A 20104-nucleotide genomic window follows, 5' to 3' on the forward strand; every position below is an offset into this window, starting at 1 on the left:
CCCCCATTTCCTTGCAGTGTTTTCTGTAGAAGAAATGGACTTTGCTGATTACTAGAGGACTTGTACTAATATTATTGTTAGCTCTTATTGGTGCTGCCTGTAGTATCTTCTTTTTCTCTTAAATTATGCTAAGGTAAAATAAGGGACTGTGATTTTTTTATTTTTATTTTTATTTTTATTTTTATTTTTTGTTACAGAATAATAAAAGATCAAGTTTTTGTTCTCTTGTTGGATGAAATCAGGTTTTAATAAAGATAGAAGTTGCTAAAAATGCATGCTTGTCTGAAAGCAGACAACTATTACCACCTGGGCCAGTAAATGTAAGGAAACCCTGGTCTCCTATGGAGTCATTGAAAAACACAACACATGCCTCTAAATAGGTATAGTTTTACTGGATTTAGTGGAGGTTTTCATTTTTTTTTTTTTATTTGAAATTAACCTATAAATTGGGAAATAAATACAGGGCCTTTCATTATATCCTGCAATAACAGAAATAAGTCAAAAGTAAAGGTAAGAAATGTCTGCTGTGCCTTAGCTGTGATGTATAAACAAATATATGGAATCCATGAGTATGTTAGTGTCAGAGGAAGCAAACAGAGACTCCAAGGCAGGATGGTGTCTTTAGCAAATTGCTTTGAAAAATATGCTTTGGCTTTGAGGTATGAGTGTGTTATCCAGTATTAGCGAGTATGCCCTTCTGTGACTGCTGCAGGTCAAAAGCATGAATGCTGTGAAGACAGGAACCATGCACTTCCACGGGGACACTGATCATGGCAGCTGCTACTACAAATGGTATGAAACGACATTGAATGTCAGAGATCAGAGCTTTGTTGATCTGATTCCTGAGTTTGCACCTCATGCGTTGCAGTCCTCTCCTGCTCCTGGGACCAGCAGCCTATGAGCAAACAGAGCCATACCCTTTTTCCACAAGTTCCTGACAAGAAACATCAGACTTGCAGATTCAGAGATATCAGGCTCCAACAGTACCTCACCAAAGACTTTTCTGGGCATAATTCTGGCTAAATAATGACCAGCAGTAATCACTCCCACGTCAGTGGCCCAAGAAGCTACCTAGCCTGAAGCAGCAGGACAGGACAGGATTTGAACCCAAGGATGCTTCCTGATAACCTTTCTGGTAGATGAGCTGTAGAAGTAGAACTGTTATTTATTATTCCTTTCATCTGTTTGAAGCTCTAGAGAGTGCAGGTCTGTAACTTTACTCTTGTGTCAGCAGGGGGATGGAAGTGAGAAGCAAAAACAGAAAAGTGAAAGCAGCTTGGTGCTGTCTCTGGAGCCAGGGCAACCATGAGTGCTCCTTTGGGCTGCTTCTGGGGAAGGCTTCACTTTGCACAAGGCAACTCCATATGGTGAAGCAATAAAATCTGCTTCAGCTTGTTCTTTTTGTCTGTGCTGCTAATGCTTCAGTGCAGCCAATTTCTTACCTTTCTCTCAGTGGAGATTCAATTTCTCTACTTCTCTGCTACTTGAAGTAAGACAAATCACCCAGTCCATCCCTGCTCCCCATTCACTGGCTAGGTTTGTAATTACTGCTTCCAGGTCTTTTGTCTGGCTGCTTTGGAAGGAAAATTCAAATCTTTCTGTCAATTCTCTGTTTCTTGTCATGCTCCTAATTTTGGGAAGAAAAGCTCCCAGTATAGAGATAGGAATCAGCTATCTCCATGGATATATGGATGCAGTTTGTGTCATTTTCTGGGATTTTCCTATTCTTTTAAAATAAAGTATACAAATAAAGTTACATTTTCAACTGACAGTTCTGAAGGAAACTAAAGAATGTGTTAACTCTAAACCAACGTGTAGTTTGGTTAAAAAAAAATAAATAAATATGTAGGACTGTCTCAGGACCCCCATGTTCTTGATTTTGGACTGCTTTATGCTTGCTTCTTGGGGAAATCCATACTTCTTAATCCATGTGTTCCTGTATCAGAGCCTGATGGACATAACTGCTCTATTCTTGGCTTCTGTTCACCTGTCACCTCTCTGCTGAGCTGCATGGAGGGAGGGAAGCTCTGGCTGAGCATTTTGTCTCAGACTTGCATGGATCAGCTGAAACAGAAACATCTTATTCCTGTAATCCTTGACACTCCTGAATACCAATGAGCTGGAAAGATCAAAGCAAGTTATAAACGCTCACTTCTGGCACAACCATGTTGTGGATAAGGAGTGTGTCCGTAGAGCTGCATTGCCCTAAGAGCTGGCAGGGATCAGAGCATGACCCCAGAACTACCAACCTGGTCTCTGCTGCCCTTTTTGTGCTGTGACATGAGTAACCAGCTCACATTTTACTGAGTGTAGATTTGCTTCCCTTGCTGTGACCTTGCTGCCCTATTTACAAGCCTGGAGCAAACTTGTCTATGCGAATGTGGGCTGAATGCATGTTGAAGGTTTAATAACCTCACTGAAAGCCTCTCCCTTCATCTTCCAGTTCATTGACACAAGAGAAAAATAAAGGTGGTCTTAAACACCCTTATTTCTGTATGGACACATGGCTGGGCTGCAACCTCTTCCACTCAAGGTGAGCATCACAGAGGAAAACAGATGCTTGAACTATGAATATATGAAGGAGGGATGGCATTTAAGCGTATCAGTGGTCAGAGATGGTGCGTGATATTGTAGGCTTTTAGAAATTGGAACAACTTGTACAGCCAGAGCTAAGTACAAAGAGGCTAAGTTTCAAGGCTTTAAAATTTTGCTGCAAGGACGGAATGCAGATCTAACAATGCCAGAGGAAAAAGATTTCACTGAGGAAAGCAGGAACTGCTTTTTAGCAGCTAGGCTGATGGGCAAGGACCAGGCTCCCTAGGGCACAGCAGTTTTGACATTGCTTGCGTGGTTACAGGTTCAGCCCGTGTCTGCCACTGCAGCATGGGGACGAGGCCTGCCCTGATGGGAGTGTTGAGGACAGGGTGAGAGTCTGTTGATCATCTGGTGGTTTAAGAAAATTGATGCCCAGGAAGGTTGTGGAGTCTCCTTCACTGGAGATATTAAAAACCCGCCTGGACGCCATCCTGTGCAATGTCTTTTAGGTGATCCTGCTCAGCAGGGGGGTTGGACCTGATGATTGTCAGAGGTCCCTGCCAACCTTGGCCATTCTGTGAAAATGGAAGCTAGCCCACCATACTCCATTCAGCCCAGATTCAGTCTTTGCTATCCCTTATTTAGTCCTTAGACAGTGTTGTGCTTATAAACTTCTTCCCTGCAACTGGGAAGTGCTTTTGCAGTTAGCATCTAAAAATTTCCAAACGTGATATGATCAAGCAGAGATAATCTGTAAATCAAAATGAATTTCATTGTAAGTTTTTTTCCCCTCTAGATTAAGACAAATATTTGCACTTTTGTGTATAAGATTTTTTCTTGAAAAAAATAAATTCAATCTAAAATATGAAGTGATGAAAAAGCGTGTGAGAAGGATGCAGGGATGACCTTTTTCCTCTTATATTTGTGATCAAAAAACATACCCTGTGTATCTGCTGAAAAAAACAAACAAACAAACAAAAAACCACACAGAATGTATTGCAGCCACTTTCTTTCCATTGCAGAAGTTAAGGATATTCATTTCAAATGACTGATATATATATATATTTGTAAGAGTCAGGTAATTGATTTTAATTAAACTCTGTCTTAGAAAATTAATGAGCTGATTAGCTAATTTACAATGAATCAATCCTTTTCCAGATATCTTATGTCATCAATAACAAGGGAATTAATTGATTTCAAATTATTAATCCAATTTATTAAATGCGTTTTTTAAAAGTAAAGTGTTTAAATCTTTATTTTCTTGTCTGTATAGTCCAAAAGATACTCAAGTGAATGTCTGCTTTCCTGGCTTTAAAATTGTTTTTAAATGCCTGTTGGCAACATTTGTCCATAAGATAGAAATGTTATAAAAGATGCCTCATATGATGTCCCTGGTGGCACTGCTATCGCATAGCTTAGAGAAAAGTTTGACCTAACAAGCTAATTTCTCAGTGCAATACTCTGAAAGGTTTTAAAGGCTGAAAGGCTGTTTCCAACTCTCTCTTCAAGAAGAAGAATAAAACCCACAACACACTATCTTGGACCATTTTCAGAATTATTTACAGATAGCTTTCTTTTAGATTATTTCTGTTTTCTTTCACAGGGTATTTGTTATTCATAACCGGGTGTTTCTGTCGCATCTCTTTTCTCAGCAGAATCTCTATTCTTACAGAGAAAAGTGGGAAGTACTTTATTTTCAGTAGATGTTATTCTTGTAGTCCTTCTCTTTTAAAATAAGTTAACGTTTGTTATTGGATAAGAAATAATCAATTTGCTTGAAAGGGACTAGGTCAAAATTCTCAAGGGAGGAAGTTGAAACTGTTTAATACTTGAATATACAGAGCATTTTTAGATATAACCTGCTGGCATAAATGAGCATTTATGATTGTTTCAAGAAATGACAGAACAGGATTGTGATTTTCCAATGCTTAGTATTTGTGTGATGCATTTTTTAGTTGATGGCATTCATTAAGGCTGCATTTTATATGACTTTGTTGTTCATTGCTTATTGTATTTGATTTTCCTTTGGGAGAATGGAGACTCAAATCTTTAATTGCCTGCTGATGGGACAGCCCTACGGTGAAAGTCTCTGCATTGTCATAGTCCTGACTGGGGGAGTAATCCTGCTCTTACGCAGAAGTAACTGCAAATGATAACAGATTTGTTGTTACCGATACAGGATAATTCTACCAAATATGATTTCATTTACTTCTGGATTTCACCTGTCCAAAGAAAATGTCCATGTGTTTAGGGAGTGCTGGAGTGTGAAGCTGAGGTTCTCTGGACAATATCTAAAGAGGAATGCAGGTATCTAAAATCAGATTTAGGACGTCTCCTTGACTGAGAGGCACCTTGTATAAATAAACTTAATGCTCTAACAGGGAGGTATTTGGCCTACCTTGATTTATCAGTGTTCAGTAGATAATGGTAAGGACTTTGAGAAGACACATCTCTCTATCCTAGAAAAGGCTTTGGACTTTAGTGGGCTGTAATGTCCTCTGAGGGTGTCCATCTCTGTTAGCTTGTAAGAGAAGTACTCTAAACAGTGAGAGTGGACAGCATCTTTTACAGATGATTAAATTAATGGAAATCCTATTTTATGAGGCTCAGCCCAGAGTTAGGAGCCTTCTGCTCAGTGATGTTTCTTTTTCCCAACAGGCTTGAGCATTTAGCAAAGCCACAGGTTCACAAGTGTCCAAATGTAAGCAGGCAGGCACTGGTTATGCCACTCAGAGTTTTGTGGGATCCTCAGGTGATGATGTCTGGACAGTTGTAGCCTGGCTCTAAGCAGTCTTAGTGTAATGATACCATTGGACCTTTCATCAAACACTGATTTGTTTTTGAAACCCAGCTGATGGGATAAGGAGAAGAATAAAAGAAAGATCACTGATACTTGGGGTGCCTGACCTCCCACAGAGCAGAGCTCATCAAACAAATGCTCATTTTCCTAGGGAGCATGCTAACCACCAGGCTACTGCCTGTAGCAACTTTCTTGTGCATTCCCTTTTATATCGACCACCAAAAAATCCCAAAGCTTGACATTATTTAAAAAAAAAATAAAAAAAAATTAGCAAACAATTTATACAGAGGATCTGAGGCAATATAAGGCACTATCAGGAACTTTTTGAAAGATGAATCTGTAATCATTGTATTTCCTGTGCTCAGTCTGTACCATTGCCAGTAGCAATCTGAATTTTGTTAATCAGTAATAATTTCATGTTCTTCTGGGAATTTTGCCGGTGGTAATTTTCTTACTGGTATGTGATCGTCTAAAGACTGTACTTGTGTGCGGGGGAAAAAAATCTTAAAAATTACACTGCTATGTAATCATACTTAATTTGATAATATCATTAATTAGTTTATTTTAAAGTAATGCTTTTCAAGAGGTTTTAGTTAACATACTAACATTTTTGACTATTTTTTCTCTCCTTTTTTTTTCCTCATTCCTTTATGCTCACTCAGTTTCATGATCAGTGACTCATTTCTCATGTTCCATGAGTCCATAATCATCCCATGCAGCCCACCTGTTTTCTCACCTTGCTGTCTACTCTTTCAGAACTAATTTTACTTTCCTTCTTTTAGTGATTCCAAGTACGAGGCTTCAAAAGATTTAAAAAAAAAAAATAAAAAAGGTGCAGGGAGAGGCAAGCTAAAAAAAATGATACAGGCAGTTGTAGAGAAAGGTTTGGGAAATCTTTCAAATTTGTGTTTGTGATTTTTTTAAAGGAAAAAAAGATGCAGAGGACTAAGCATCAGGCAAAGATTCTTAAGGCAGAGCTCGGCTTTGCTCTTAACACAAATGTAGTTTTGAGCTAAGCTCACTGTAGTGCTGCCAGTTTGTTCACTTTTTTTTTTCTCATACTCTTATGAATTCCAGACCTCTAGGCTGAAAGAATTATCACCACGATGTATGGTGCCTAGACATCTGAATCCCTAACACAACCGCCATTTTTTGGCACTTGTAATAAGCAGTGAGTTGGAAGTAAATTTTCCCATCTCCCTGGAGTTCAAACATCAGCATCCTTTCTCCTCTTTCAGAAAGCAGCATCTGAAATGGGAAGTTTGATTTCTGAGGCTCTTCACTAGTGGTGGCTGTGCTGTGGCTCCTGAGGGAAAGCTATACTCTGTGACACTTTTCCTCCAAATTCTGAAGAACAAATTATGGCTGTCAGCATTTGGGGACTTAGAAATTTTTGGCTTATGCCAGTATGACAGAAAAGCTGTTACCTATGCCTGATTCATTTCGGAGCTCAGTGAGGCCACAACTACCTGCCTGGACTTTACAATTCCAGTCACAGCACAGGGCACTGGATTAGATGCCAGGCATGTTTATTGAGGAAATGGGGAGATACCCTCACAAGCTACCTAAACGGAGCTTAAGCTAAGTTACAATACAAGGCATAAGAGAGAGTGCAAGGAAAATGGCACTTATAGCCTTTGCGGTCTTATAGCCTCATTAATCTGAAAGTATTAAATTAAATGCAAATTGAAGATTAAATGAATTTCTCTGTGGCTATTTAGGCCCTGTTTAAGGTGAGTAATTTATATTGTAGGAAGTTAAAAGGACACCAGCAAATCAGGAACTCCATCAAAGAGTAGGCAGAGAAGGTAAGCAATTCTTTCGTGTAACCCTCTAGCATTTTAGGAAATGATCCTAAGCACAAGGAACAATACACTTAAATCTTCCAAATACCATCTCACCCACATCATGAATACATCCAGACTGGAAGGAGCAGCAGCTTTTAGATGTCTGATGTAAGGACAGCTCAAGTGTCTGAGGTTCATCTCAGCTTCTCTGCGTGTTCAGCCATAATTTCAAGTATTTTATTTCTTTTCTTTCTTTTTTTTTTTTTTTTTCTACATCTAGAAACTGTTTTTACATTAGATCTAAATTGTTCACCTCACTGAGTGGATCCACCAAAGGCCAATAGTGTTTGTGCATTAACCCAGCTCTAAGAAAGTGAACTAAGCTGGTTGACATTGTGTGTTTGCCTTCAGACTTGTCTGTGGCTTCAAACAGGTGTACTGTATTAGCTGCATGTGAAGTAAGTTGGAAGGAGTTAACTTCAAGAGCAAGTTGTAGGGTCAAGAGAGAGAAAAACAAGTTGGGCAATTGAGTTGGAAGAAACATAAAGACCTGGTGAAGAAACACTAATGCATGTTTCAGCCTGAGTAAAGCACATTTTCTTGAGTTATAAATGTTTTCTTACAAGCTTCATTAAAACTTACAAACCAAAATAGCTACATGCTATTCATTAAAGTGGACAAGGCCATAGCTAAATACTGAAGCAGTCAATGTTATGAAGTATGGGGAAGAGTTGATGATGCTTATAGGCAGGTAATGAGCAATCTAGAAAATATAAGAAAGTCTAAATAGCAGATTAAAGAGCTCTTCAAATAGAAGGGTAATATTTTCTCTGTCTGGAAGAGTGATATTAACGCGTCGCTTTTGCTAAGGCTCTAAGGGAAGTTAAAATCATGTGAATCTAAGTTTAATAACAAGCCTAACTACTAATTAGAACAACTGTGAAAAACTCAGTTGGGAGAGCAGAAGGAAAGAAAAATGTGGTTATCTCATGAAACATAACAGCAAAGCTGAAATGCAAGGTGTCCCAGATGGAGCATTGTTTCTTTCCCTGTGCATTGCATCTGGTACTGCAGACACACATCAAGATTAAATGTAGTGAAATAAAGCCAAGCATTTGTCTGGCAGTCTCCATGATCTGATAACAAAAACTGATCAGGGATTAAATCCTTCTGACAACTGAACCACTTAATAACAGAGGTATGATATGAAGTAGAGCAATTGGACTAAAATAACAGTTTTTCTTTTGATGGACACAACAAAACAAAAAAGCAGTGAAAATCCCAGCATTATTAATTTGCGGGTACTTTCTTGTTATTCCTTTGCTTATTTATAAAATTTACTATAATTTCAGAATTAAGAATTGACCATTGCAAATGAAGCAGAGAATGCAGGTATTTTCCAGGCAGCAGAGCTGGGATGGGCAGGTGGTATCTGCGAGTGTGAATTCCTTAAGATTTTTCTCAGGTCTCAAAGAAGAGCTAAGAACCCAACCATTAATTATTGAGCACAGACTAATGTTTCCTTTGAACGAGCAACTTAAGTCATCCAGGAAGTATCAACTGTCAGCATCTCAGCAGAGTTGCTACAAGAGTCCTTAAGGGTCATGTAGCTACTGTCTACATATCACGAAAACCAAAGAAAAAGAGTTTGCGCTTGTCAGCACTTTGAGTTTTTTTTTCTGTTTTCTGAGTTGGCTGAGGTCTGAGTTGGAGGTAATTTAACTTTCTCACACTTGCTGTTATTTCAGTGTCTCGCTTGTTCAGTCCAACATATTTTTAGTTAACAGGTATAAAACAAATTCCCTCCTAGATTAGCTGAAACTTGGCTCGACCTTGGTTAATGGTTTGCTGTTTCGTGGGAAGTGAAATATAATTTAATCATGAATTTTATAATGAAAATTGCCAAGAGGGTCCCATGAAATTAATTATTTATTAGTTTAAATGTTTTCTGTGCAAATGAGAGAGGTGATTTTAAAAATGTAGTCCCCCTGACCTGTGCATCAGATTAGAGTATCTGAGAGACCAACATAAGCAAGATCTTTTTTTTGCCATCTTCTTCTTCAACAGACTAACGATGCCATGGTACCTTGCTGCAAGACTTCTGGGGTCTTACACTCACATCTGACAGTGGAAATGAAAACCTCTATTGCAGTTTCAATAGCATAGGTGGATAGTGGTAGTTAGATATTGGGAAAATTTTCTAAGATTAAGGCAAGTGAAATTCTGCAGTAGATTGTGTGGGGGAGTCGTGGAGTTTCTGTTAGCTGACGTATCTAAGAAAAAGTTAGATGTAGGCAAACGCTATTGTCTTACTACTGTATTCCATTGGAGAAACAGAGCACATGCCTATGTTTAAGTGACTTGGCATTATACATAATTCACAATTCTGAAACAGTGAGTGTCAAAATCATTAACTGGCATAAATCTGAGGACTGTTTTCTGTCCCCAAAGTTTTAGACAAGCTTGTTCTTAAAAGTAATTTATCTGCATACTCATTATAGCTACTTTCACATCCCTTGGTCTGTTTGTGAATCTCATATTTCCCAGTGTATAGGTATGAAGAAAGATGAAAGGCAATACAAATTTTCTGTAAGTCGTGGATGTTAACCTGGAAAAAAAAACAAAGTGACATTGTGGAAATTGTGGGAAAAGCAGCATAGTGTTGACAGAGAAACAAGAGTGAGAAGCAAAAACCAGCATCTTTCACATAATTTCATTTGACTTGCTGCATGACATTGGATAAATCATTATAAATCTTTTATTCTGTTCTTGTTCCCCCTTTTTGTCTCATTTGTTTACAGCTTTACCTGGGACCTTTTCTGTTCTTTGCCTGTACACTGTTTTGTACAGCACAGCCTGGAACTGCAACTCCCAAGTCTCAGTGCAAATGATAAATAATATCAATTGCAGTGAGAATGATGTCTTGCTGTGCAAGTACATAGTGCCAAGGAAAAGGTATCCCATTAGTTTGAAGAATTGTTTAAATTTAATGATATTAACTGTTAGATATCCCTTTCCAAAAAACCACAATATTCTCCAAGCAATGCATTCCATCAGAGGAGCATTCACACAAACAATGCCTTGGGTTTTGCATATATGCTTTGGCAAACTACTTACTAAAGCCAAACTTCATAAGGGAAAATTATTGTTTTGCAAGTTTAATGTGTGACTAATTCTGCACTGAATAAAAGAATGCTGGGCAGCTTGTGGCACTGCAGTTTTTGCTTCAATTTAGATCAAGTTCTCATCAGATAAATTGGAGAAAGGGAGAATCTGGCTGACTATCATTAGAGGTTTCTCACTAGAAAAGCCTATTAGTCCCTAAAAAGGAACAAGTAGATTAGAGGTACCTGGCTAGCAGTTGGGCAAATCAAGAAACAAATGTACTGTAAATAGTTTTTTACTGGAAGAGATGTGGCCAGAACATTTCCCATTCTCAGTGTGTGGTCTGTTCTTGTAAATATTTCTGTAAATAAAAGAGACATTTTAATCTATAATTTATATTCAACTAGAGCATATAAAATTATTTGTCTACTTTACAAGTACAGGAAAAATAATGTGCTGTTTTTCACTGCAGCTATTACATTATTGATATTTCTAGGGCAGATTGTGCCACCCAGCAAAATTTACTTATAACATACTCAAACTAACTCAATAACATCAAACAAAACCTCACAAATAAGCCAACATCAAACAGAACCTCACAAATAACCAGAAAAGCAATGGCTTTAAAGCTTCAGTCAATACCAGAACTGGGTCATTATCCAGTTATTCCTATACACAGGCTTGTGGATGTGGCATTAGAGAGTTAGCAAATATTGCAGATATGGGAAGAATTGTATTTTATAACGCAGAAGATGGGTGCAAAAACTTGAATACACTTTCTCAATATGTACCCATTGCAAAGTGTTTACCATCCTGCCTTTCATTGTGTAGAAATTTTACAGCAGACAATTAATCTTTTTTTTTTTTTTTTTTTTTTTTTTTTTCCCCTGGACCTGTAGCTGAATTCTGATCCCTCAAGTGGGTATTGGTCTGATTTTTTCTAAGTTTGTGGTATTATGAATGACTAAATGTTTACAAGTGTAATTAACTGTAATAATAACCCAACGTAATAATAAAATAATAATAGCCCTGATAGCTGATAGATCCGTTGAGCTAAGCTGATGATGAAATGAAGACTGCAACGTACAATTAAGCTTATGGGTTGCTCTGTGTACTAGAGGTTGGCATTTAGCAATGCGAGATTGCTGCCAACTTCTGCTGTGGGGAAAGTTCAATAGGTGTAGTTGGGTAATGATTTACTTCATTACTGTATCTAGCAGAGTATTCATTAGTGGAATGCTAAGGACTGAAATTACAAATCTCAACTTTTTTTTTTCCTTGAAATTTGAAATGTCAGCTCCTTAAAATATGCTATTGGCCCATATTTTGCCAATCCTCTTGCCATTGGCAATGAAATATTGTGTTAATTAGCTAGATTTTCTATTAATTTATTTCTCTTTCTCAATTCTTAACTGTAATATTAAAGTAATAAAACCTGTTATATTTCAAGATATAGCTTTATTGGCCAGCAAACAAATACACAATAACACAAAAGCATCTAAAATAGTGCCATTGCTTAACAAGCATTAAATGATGTCAAATGAACTGCACAGTCAGATGGTGAGACATTCATGTGAAAAAGGCTCTCAGAGCTGCATAAAGGTTCTTTTCTGATGTAAACAAAACAAAGCAAAATAAAAAAAAAAAAACTATTTGCAAAGGAGGAAATACTTGATTTCCTAAGAAAGATAACTTTAAAACAAGTCGTGAAAAATCACGTTTTTTTTTTCTTTTTTTTTCTTTTTTTCTTTTTTTTTTTTTTTCCCCTGCATGGAAAATACGAGACCTAAAGGAAACTTTTGTGAATTTTGAGACATTTGTGAATGCTCTAGTGGTACAGAGCCCCCAAAACAAAGCAGCAGTGAGCCAAATTCATTCTCTTGATATATGGAGAAATAACAAAGCACCTTTTATCTCTGTTCCTGGGTTTGATCTGCCATATGGGAATCAATGGAAGCTTTTGTCATCTATTTCACTAGGCAAAAGGAAGTGGTCAACATGGTAGATCATACACAAAGTTGTTGATTCATGGCTCCACCCTTTTTTTTTTGGGCAGTGAACTGAGTCACTGCTTTACTGTTGTTGTATTAAGATGCTGATCCAGCCTGGTGTCAGGGAGGACAGTACCAAAGATTATATTTCTAGGAGAGTATATTTAAACATTGAGCATGCCAGCTGCATGCAAAAGCAAGGTGAAGACAACAAGCACTCTAGGTAATTAGAAATTGTGCAATTGAGAGAGGATGAGGTGATTAGCAGATGGCATTTTTCTTATTACTTCTTTCAGATTGTGGTGCTGAGGTCAGATTTTTGAACTCTTGTTGAGTCCCCTTTGACTGTACAGCCAAGACTGAATGACAATCAGTGCAGTCCAGCCAAGAACCTTCCACAACAGGCACAATGGAAAAGACCAGGGAAAATAATGCTTTTCCGGTAGCACTCATTTTGTTCTCAGTGTTAATCATCTTGCTAAGAGCTAGTAAATGTGACAAATATATTCTACAGGAGTTTCCTCTAGTGTCCTGTGAGTGTAGGTAGCTCCTATATTTTTAATCATGTCACTTGACATGCATGAAAAGGACAATAATTTAAACTGAATACTGGATGCTGAAAACTGAATTATTTATATGGTATGTTTTACATTCCTAAAATAAATTAACACAAAATATTAATTTTGAAAAAGAAACAAAACAAAATACTTTATTGAAGCAGTGACATTATGTTGTGTGAAAATTGCCTGGTTATTCTTAATCCAGTGAAGCTCATAACCCTTATTAGTGTCAGGGCAATTTCAAGATGATTGCTCTCTGACTTTTTCTGTCTTAGCTGTCTAAAAGTCTTTCTGCCGATATAGCAATTTGAAACAAACACCATTTTGTCTTGCATTAATTTTGATTTATTTGTTTATTTATTTCAGAATAATGCTTTCTCTGGTTAATCTCCCCCCAAGCATCAACCAAATTGGTAATGTATGTGACATGTTCCCATTTATTTTTAATAAATCCATAACCAGAGGCTGTGAAAGAAGAAAAGAGCATTGCAGTTAACTAGCAGAATGTTTTGGTATTGTGTGGGCTTTTTTTTAGTCTATGCATTTGGGTCACACACAGATGTGTTATAGGCAAAAGAGATTAAGGCTAAAATGAGAATTATCAAATATCTAGCTGGGATAGGCCATGTAAATGGTATGGAAATACATTGGAATATTTTTTAGAATAAATAGGAAACAAGGAGGAAGGAGCTCGACTGCTGTTTTGCAGGGAAGGGACACAGATGGTTCTTAGCAATTTGCCTCTGCAAAGGTTGATGACTCAGTAGTGATAGTGATAACAACACTGAGCATGTGGGCAAAGAGAAGACAGGTGATGGGAGTGAGGAAATCATCAGGAACTATCCTGGATAAAATGTCAAGAATTTACTGTAATTAGATTTGAAGTAGTGCCCCCAAAATCACAAACTGTGATAGTAAGGAAGATCTGTTTAGGAGTGCATAATGAAGCAAAAAACTAAAAAATGCAGTGTAAATATTTTTAAAGAATTTGAAGGGAAAGTGATTATGCCCTAACAAGTCCTTTGGTTTAAATTGTACAGAAGACAGATATTTGGAAACATAATCATAGAAGAAAGTAGCTTAAATGAAGATGTAAAATGGGAAAAAAGAAAAAAAAAGGCTATTTAACTCAATAAAGAGTAGATTGTCAGACTTTTTCTCATATTTTCCTTTGCTAGGGTCATTGATCTAAAAACAAACAAACAAACCTGCAATAAATTGAACTACTGTTCTCTGCTGTAATGTTTGATGGAGTATCATTTGTGATATTATGTGTTAATTTGGGTAGGATAGGATGTAGTATGAATATGATATAGTGATAAGTAAGTGGTTGTGAGTAACCAGCAACAGGCAGTGTTGAAAAGAAAATAACTGGGCTAAAGATAAGATGATTTGCTGATTTCCTCAATAAATATTTTTAAGCTCCTGGCAAAAGAAATAGGAATGTTAATATATATAATGTGTGTATACATATATAATGTGTATATACATGTATATATATAAAATATAAAAAGAAATAGGAATAAATACTTTATTGTCCATTCATAGAGGATGAAAAAACAGACAAAAGAAAATGAGACCTGATGACTAGGAGCAACTGACAGAAAGAATAATACAGACACACAAAGATTGTACAGGTTGAGTTGCAAAGGAAGATACAACTACCAGCAAAGATTAAGAATTCACTTTCTATGCATTTTAATACTAAAAAAGATGACTAATGAAAATGTTGATTTAGCCAATCAAAAATAAAAGCTATCAGTGCATGACACCAAAAAGGGCAGTATTTTAACACTTTCTGCATCAGTTAACTATAAACAATTGAGATAACTACTTTTGAAAGGTTCTGGAGGATAGGAGTGTTTCAGGAGAGTGGAAAGGCAAATACAGTTTCTATCTTTAAAAATGACTAAAGAGATGAAAAGTATGGTAGATTGTAAGAAACTAAATTGCAAGAATATATGATAAACTTTAATTCTTATAAGGATCTGAAATAAAATCATACACTCTTTGTTAAACACCTGGTAGGTAATCATGTATTGTAGACTGAATTTTCCAAGAACAAACTGTCAGACAAACTGTTGTCTTTCTCTGGCAACGTAACAGACACCATCATCGTTTGGGTTGGAAGGGACCTCAAAGACCATCTTGTTCCAAACTCCTGCCATGGGCAGGGACATCTCCCATCAGACCAGGCTACCCAAAACCCCATCAAGCCTGGACTTGAGTGCTTCCAAGGACGGGGCATCCACAGCTTCTCTGGGCAACCCGTGCCAGTTTCTCACCAGCCTCAATGTGAAGAATTTCTTCAAAATATCTAATCTAAATCTACTCTCTTTTAGTTTAAAACTGCTATCCCTTGTCCTCTAAAGGTATGGTGGTGTCAGTGCTGCTGAGTTAGAGACACGTTTATTACTAATGACAGTCAAAATTGATCCTGTTTTGGTGCAGGGACATGGACTTAGTGACCTCTTAAGGTCTATGCCAACCACACGTTTCTATGATTGCATGACTGCATTTAAAGATTTGTGCCAGATGAATGTTTTCCATTTACTATATTCTTTTGCCTTTCCACTTGTCAAAATGAAAAATAGCCCATTCTGGCACAGGACTGTTCCAGATGAAACTGTCAGCCAGAAAGCTCAATGCCATAAGAAAGACTTTTTGCACATACATCCTTTAGGAGATTAGTTTAGCAGCCAGAATATCAATTCCAAACCCTCAAAAAATATGAAAACTACTTGTTGAAGAGAGTCACAACTTAATCAAAGTAAGATGTTTGTCTTATGCTCAGCATTTCCCTACTATTCTGTGGTCAGTAAAACCTGAATAAATGGGCTGGTATTATTTTACGAATGTGTGATATATCTTCAAAATGCACAAAGCTTTTTCTGTGTATGAATATGGGGCTGGAGGTATCACAGAGAAACAATTGCAAAAGTGGGCTTTTTTTTTTGTTGTTGTTCTCTTTGTCATTATATAGGTATCAGAAATTTCAAGGACCAAGCAAAAATGCTTTATATTTCAGAAACAAGAATAAACCAATTACCAGAAAATATTTTTTATAATATAAATATAATATATTATATGTATAAATATAATATATATATAATATAAATATATAAATATAATATAATATCTTTTAATATTCAAACCTAATATATCAGATTGAATTCTTTTTTTGAAATGGGACTAGAAATGTAGTTTGGTCTATGCCACTTAGAAGGCAGTCTTAAAACAGCAAGAAGAAAATGTTCAGAGTTCCTTGGTATCCTAAGTTTAACTAAACCCCCAAATTTTAGATGATGTTATACTTCTGAGTGTCTATATTTTTTATGTTTCATGTGAGAGTATGCAACAATCAATCTACTCAAATCCAAGAAACATGTAATTCTAGAGTGAACATAACCCAGCTTTCTTTTGCTTTCTTATCATGCTGCAATCGAATTTGTGAGGCTAAAAGGATCCTCTAATCTCTCTGTCACTTTCTGGACAAATATATTAGCAATATATTTGTCAGGTAGAATATTTTTCTTTTGTAATTGGATTAGCAAAATTCATTCAGGGACAGAACAAACACATGAATTGACTCTAGGATGAATACGGTGACTTTCTTTTTAATTCTTGTTTCACAATTAACATACACCATTGTCTTTAAACAAATAATTTAGCTACTCCATTTCTGTTCCTTATTGGAAAAGCTTTTTTCTTCTTTCATTAGAAGTGAGAAGTATTTAAAAGTATATTTATGAAACAGACAAACAAATTAGAAAAGACACTGAACAATTTTATTAGTTAAATTTATCTTACTATTTAGTATTAGTCATAGATCATCATTCTTTACTGTCTGACTTTCTATATGAACTGAATCCTAAATATAGATATGAGTTTTGAGGATAATATGTTTATTAAGCACCATATGCTTGGTTTAAAATATTACTCATCATAGTAATCATCATTTTATTAATTTACATTCTATTATGTCTCATGATTTCATGTAAAATCCTTTATAGACAGGCACAGATTATTATCATGCAATAGTTTGTGACCTATTAGAGTTCTCTAATGTTATATAATGGGCATTATACAAGAATTAGAGACTTTTAATATATATAGTTTTACATTGGGTCTGAAGTGAAGGCAGGCCAGGAAAGGAAAAATTAGTAATAAGGAAAACAACATCTAAGACAATAACTTTTGTTCATTTGGTATCACTTTCAAATTAATTGAAGGTTTGTTTGTAGGACCTTGTTACACCACAGTATTTTCAGTTTACTTTCACCATTATGCTAGGATCCTCAGTCACATATACAGGAACAAAAGTGGCAGTCTATTTAGAAAGAATACATTTTCAAGTAATCAAAATACAACAGTATTACTGAGAAAGCTGAAAGATGTTTGCACTTCATAAGGAAATTTCTTCACTTCAGCAGCCAGAGAACAAATGTCCCTATCCAGCATTTGAGAATGTATCTTCTTTGCAGTGATTATTAGCAGTAGGCAGTTGCACGAGGAACAATTTCTTGTGATGACACTGAAATCAGCTGATTGTATTTTCCTCATTACTTGCCTTAGAGAATTCTGTCAAATGCATAGTCCACAAAATGGTTTATTTCAATTATTTTAAAACAGATCCCATAGTCTTCATTATAGTTTGTTAAAAACAGGAATAGCTACAAATATGGTTATAGTTTTCTGATCTTTCACAGGTTGACCTAGATTTTTTTTTTTAATGGAAAGTTGAAAAAATGGAGCTTTCTATTGTATCTGAGAATGAATGATATAGCGTTCAAAACTGGTGATGATGAGTTAATCACCTGTAGTCACACTTCTGTAAATATACAAAGAATGGTTGGTTAGAACCTCAGTGGGTCATAGAATTCAGAAGACAGCTTTCTGTTTTGATATTGCATTAAAGTGGGGCTTGTTTGATTTCATTTGGGGGTTGAAGTGCAGGTTGTTTTGTTTTACTGGTAGGCAAAATAACAGAACAATATATAGTATGGATAGATGAGGCAGAATTTTGTATAGGAATTCAATCTTTCCCCAACTGCTTTATTAGTAGGTGAGGATAACAAGCATATTGTGATTAATAACCAGAAAAGAATTTTCTGGAGATTAGGTGCTTCACAAATAATTCTAAATTGCTCCATGTAGCAGGTTTCACGCTAATACTACTTTGATCCACATCACCAGGAGCCATAAACTAGCTTCAGTCCATTGCCTTTTGTGAAATAACCCTGATTTATACTAGCTGAGAATACTTTCCTTCCATTGTCAGAATTGTTGCTGCATAGTTTCATTGCAGTAGCTGTGGAAAAAAAAAAACAAAAACCAAGCAGCAGCACCAAAGGCTTATTTATAGTTGTGTTAAAGATGTAGCAGTGCAGTAGTGCAATACATTTTGGAATGAACTGAACTGCTGGAGCTTATATTCAATTTACAGATGGGACAGCATTTTGGGGTGAGGAGGTTTAGCAAATGGAGATCCTGCTACCACAAATTAATACAATACTTCCTAGCATACTTCTGCTTTTCACTCTGGATATTCAACAGGGCATGATTTTGCTGAGGGAATGAGGAAAACATACACAGAATAATAAGAAAACTGTTGTCTTCTTATTTCAGAGCTTCAGTGGACTGTTAGAAGGAAGTAGCAGCACTTGTTTGACCTTCAGTAGTACCACAGTTTTTTTTTTTTTTTCAAAATGGTTTTCATACATTGAGACTCATAGCCATATGTAATCTAGTAACTACCCATAGAAAGGGACATATGCTTCCAGACTTAATTTTGTGAACCATGCTAGATAAATCAATTTACCTTCTTGTAAAACTAGATCAGTTAGTCTCCTCTAGAACATCAAATTCAACTGTGTGTATAATGGCATGTAATGTGTAGTGACAGGACACGATGTACTGCAGTCAAGTAAAATGCAATTATCTGACTAAACCTGGCATGTGTTACTGCCCTGAACTGACGTAGTGAGCCACACACGTTTCATTTACTTCACTCTTTAAAATTTTATAAAACTTCCCAAACTGTAAAAAGCATTAATAAAAACAATAGCAGTGACTGAAAACTCAAAATCTTTACAAGGTGCATGTGAATCCGTAACAAGAGACCAAAATTCTTAGACATTGTAGGTAAAAATAATTCCCTCTATGCTAAGGCTTCCACCTGAATATGAACCAGCAATGTCTCCTGCTATTCTGTCTCCAGGAGACATTGAGGGATAGGTTCTACATAAACCATTTTTTCACTGTTATAGAACTGCCTTAGGTAAGAATGATCTATAAATGGCACACTGATTTTTTTTTTTTTTCCCCAGTATAAACTCGTTTAAGGTATTTGAATTAACACATGCCAATAAATTAACTTTAATAGCCAAAGTGAATGAAAGGAGTTGTAGATAAAATGCAATCCCTGCCATCTTAAGATAACTGTCAATTATTAGTGATGTCTGGTAAATGTAGTTAAACCAAATTTCAGAGACTTTAAGAAATTCTTGAGATCTGAGGTGAGATGCTACTTCTCAGTTTTTCTTTAAACTCACAATTTATTGTGTACAAGTTAGTTGTATTTGACTCTCTATTTTGATATAGATGAATTCAAAATTGGTATATTTTCTGGACTGGATGTTCTTTGCCTGGTTTTTGTGTATTATGTTGTGTGGCTCTTTCATAATTCTGCAGACTTTTCTTCACTCAGATATCTTCCAAAACAGCTCTTCAGGCATAGTTCCAGCATAGGTTATACTAAATAGGAAAAAGACACTTTAAATCTGAATTAGAGAGCCTAGCATGGTAATTATTCTTAACAAGCTATTTTGGTAAGCTTCCAAATTCAGAAAAATCCTAAGAGTTCAATTAAATATCTCCACTGAATACATTTATTGGAGTTACTCCATTAAAGTAATCATGGTTGTTACTCTTCAGGACTGTGTCTGTCTTGTTTTATTTCTTATTCGTGAGTCAAACTGCACTCTGGATTAGACCATCCCTTCAATACAGAAAGCAAGACTGCAGTAATCCCATCCAGAAGTAGAATGAAATTTACCTAGTTTCAAAACTGGCAGTTTTGTGATCCACCAGGTAGAGGCTGTATGCAGAAATAAAACTGGGATACCTGTGAAGTATGGGGCACTGGCACAGAGCTGAGCTCCAGTGTCCCGAGGGTAGTCACTGCTTTTATGTTTTGCACCTGGATTTCTTCTTCTTGAGAACCCTCGGTGACACGCCTTACCAAGCATTAGTTGCCATGAAATCCTCATGAAAACAATGCTTGATGGACACTAGTACAGAATCAGTGAAATCATAATGGAAAAC

General features: G+C 36.3%; 1 long non-coding RNA gene across 7 annotated transcripts in view; it reads left to right on the top strand.

Moving 5' to 3' along the window:
• LOC106017591 (uncharacterized) overlaps nt 1-20104 on the top strand; it is a 125038-nt gene that overhangs the window by 80815 nt on the left and 24119 nt on the right. For 4 of the 7 annotated variants that reach the window (XR_011810158.1, XR_011810163.1, XR_011810159.1 and 1 more), the window contains one exon: nt 713-792. The exons of the other annotated variants lie outside the window; for them this stretch is intronic. This is a non-coding gene — a long non-coding RNA (uncharacterized lncRNA). The remainder of the gene's footprint in view (nt 1-712; nt 793-20104) is intronic. 7 annotated transcript variants of the gene reach the window in all.

This window comes from Anas platyrhynchos, chromosome 6, assembly GCF_047663525.1.
Source record: "Anas platyrhynchos isolate ZD024472 breed Pekin duck chromosome 6, IASCAAS_PekinDuck_T2T, whole genome shotgun sequence".
In the NCBI taxonomy this organism is placed as follows: Eukaryota; Metazoa; Chordata; class Aves; order Anseriformes; family Anatidae; genus Anas; species Anas platyrhynchos.